A 3,350-nucleotide genomic window follows, 5' to 3' on the forward strand; every position below is an offset into this window, starting at 1 on the left:
CCATTATGTAAAAATTTTGCCAACCTATACTTTCAGAAAATGTATTTTTATCTTTTCCATGAAAAGAGAGGAAGAAAGTAGAGAGTAAATGGCTATCTAAGAAAACTTTGTCAGTGTAAAAGGGGAATATGCCTACTTTTCAAGCGTAAAAGGTCATGGGTGACTGTGAAAGACCAGCAAAATTCTCATGCCTTGTCAGGTGTGTTGCCCAGATCCCTGTGAGATGAACAGGTGGGAAATGGCAATGTTTATGGAAAAAACCATAAGCAGCATCTTTCTAAAGGGGAGCTGAATACTATATGCCAAGTCAAATGGTCTTTTTGCTGCTACCTTAATGCCAGTGGGATAAATTGTGTTAGTTAATCTGAAGTGAGAGCACCACTAAAGGTCACTGGCAGTTTTTGACTCCTGCAGGTCTCCTGTGACTTGTTAGAAATTGAGGTTCTGGCCTTAATTTTCTCTTTTGTAAGAGAAAATTTCTCTTTTGTTCTCTTTGTTCTCTTTTTGTATTTTCACTTTGATCTCCAAAATTAAAATATTCCAGCATTCCTAGGAATTTCTTTTAGCCATAGCTTTAACTTAACAGTAATTTTGTGTGAACAATGTAAATAAAAGATGAGACATTCCTTGACCAATCATTCTAGGTTTTTCTTTGGCCAGATTTTTGTTGGGTAAATACCATCTATTTCAGACACAAATGATATAATGAGAGCTGATCTAAGATTTGAAATTCTAAGGATAGGTAGAAAGTGTTAACTAATTCTTGCCAGGGAATATCATTATCGAGCTATAAATTTGAATATTTTGATGAAAAGATTTTCATACAAAAATTTGAGGGGTTTTATTTGAAATAAATATTTTTGATGCAGATATTAATATATATTTAGTTAGTTAGTTTGACAACATTTGAGAAATACCTAGACATTTTCTTCTTTAGCTCAGATGAGTTTTCAGACACCATTTCAGCACAAAAAGTTCATAGGCATTTAAAAATCTGTTGTCTACCTGTGTGAAGTAGTGGAGGGGTTTTTACCAGTTCTAGGGCCTTTTACTCCAGAAAGATCCAAATATTTGGATACGTTCAAAGTATTACCTAGCTGGATTTAGTTTTGAATGAAAATAATCACTGTGAGTTTTCAGTAAAGATAAACACTATAGTGAGCATGGGATATTAATGGAGATAGAAATGGCTGTGAGAAGACAGGGTAAGATTTTAAGAGCAATATGGAATCCAATACCTTTTGCATGTGACAGAGATTAAAGCATCTTACAGAAGCTTCTGGGCTTCTTATCCGTCAAAAAAGGTCAGATGAGGAATGAGTATTTCTTATCCAGTCTATAATTATTTAAAATTATCTGAAAGCTGAGCTTTCATTGGGTTTTGTTACCTCTAGCTGCTTTAATATTCTAATATTTCCTTAGCAACTCAAGAGCATAGAAATGAGGTTCTCATGCCATTGTTTCTGCTGGTCGTAGCATCATTAGACGTACAGTTTAAATTACAACGTTTGTCCCTGCATACATAAATTGTTGTGCCACCATCACTCTGTCTCTCAACATATTTCACAGTCTTGGAGCTCTGATATCCTGACCTCCTTTCCTGTTGTCACTGTAATGATAAGCTTGTGTCCTGTACTCACAGTGACTGCAAGATAATTTCTCTCCCTCTCCACCTCCCAAAAAAAGGCTATTTTTTTCCTTATCTTCTGGACTGCAGAGAGGGCACCATCTCATTCTCTGATATTAGTAAAATTCATGCATGACATTAACCTGGAGAGTGCATTGTAGGAAGGAGGGTACACTAAACAATAGCTTAAATCAGCCCTCGCAGTAAAATGCATTGCAACCTACTGTTGCATGTTACAATGGATTAAGCACAAGGTGAATTTAGCCTTCAAACCTAAAATTTGTTTCATAGCTAAAATAATATTCATCTATCAGGCTATTCCTTTAATCAAACAAAAACATTTTTTTTCCTGGATGTTGAATGTATTGGATGGAATAGTATTTTATTTTATTGAATCAACTTTCGATAAAAAAAAAGACAAGTGTTTAGCAATGTTGGCATTAAGAGTTTAAATAGGGAATGTAGTAAATTAACTAAGTTAAAAACTGAGTAAAAAAAAAATCATATGTAAGATTGAATTTTCCTGAGCTAAACAAAAAATTAAGAAAAATCTGTACTTTGCTCAAGTTCTACTTTGATAATAGGGATAGGATTTCACCTACTATTTCTCTGTCTCTTCTAGCTATGCTGGGAGTTTTATGAGGTCTTTCTGTTTTAAGCACTCAAGACCCAAATCCAATTAAAACTGTTATGTGTGGGATAAGCAACTTGTGAATAAAAACTCATGAGTAGCATGGAGAAATCAATAGGAACCTGTTGCTTACTGCTCGTTCCAGTTCAAAAGCAGAGGGCATCCAGTGAAGCCAGCAGGTGTATACTTGCATGATTTATAGTTGATTTATTAAGTACCCAAGTCTGCTTCTGACTTCTGTATGGCAAACCTTTTTCATGGATTTTAGTGAAACTCTTGGAGTCAGAGCTATAGTCCAGTATGGGTCTAGACTATAGATAGGTTAGTTATTTGTTCATCTAGTCTGCTGTCCAACATGCTCCATAGCTCCTCTCTCACCTTGATAGATCATAGAATCATGGAATTGTTAGGTTGGAAGGGACCTTTAAAGGTCATCTAGTCCAACCCTTCTGCAAGGAGCAGGGACATCTCCAGCCAGATCAGGTTGCTCAGAGTCTCATCCAACCTGGCCCTGAATGTTCCTAGTGCACATCTGAGAGGAAAACAAATAATTTCACTTCTAAAATGCATTGACAAGTGCTTACAGAAGATGAAACATTGCAACAGGCATTTTCCAGAGACATTATAGGCAGCAGCTAAAGACTTTCTCTGTTAGTTTCTCCGGAAATCAAGTGGGAACTGAATGTGGAGGGAGTGCCAGGTCCTGTGAAAAATACCCAAGAACCACGTCTCAACTAGATGCGGTCCAGTTTCAAGATTACGGGGAGAAAAAAAAAAAAAAAAGAGAAATGTGAGCAAAAGGTACAGTGGTGGCAGCAAAGGAAGCTGGCGGGGGGGTGGCGGGGGGAAGCTCCATCAGCCACTCCTGGCCAAAAGAGGTGGGCAGAGAAAGATACCGTCTTTGCGTGGGAGGGTGACAGACCCCTCCCCTCCCGCCCTTTGCCGTGGCCTTGCCGCTGCCGGCGGCCGCGCGGGGGCCGTGCGAGGGCCGGTCGCTGTCCCCGCGGCGGGTGCTGAAGGGGCGGTGCCGCCCCGCACCTGCCGCCCGGAGCCACCCGCTCGCCGCGGAGCTGCAGCCGCCAGCGTCCGGCC

The sequence above is a fragment of the Chlamydotis macqueenii genome, chromosome 3 (assembly GCF_036417535.1).
Source record: "Chlamydotis macqueenii isolate bChlMac1 chromosome 3, bChlMac1.mat, whole genome shotgun sequence".
NCBI classification, from domain to species: Eukaryota; Metazoa; Chordata; class Aves; order Otidiformes; family Otididae; genus Chlamydotis; species Chlamydotis macqueenii.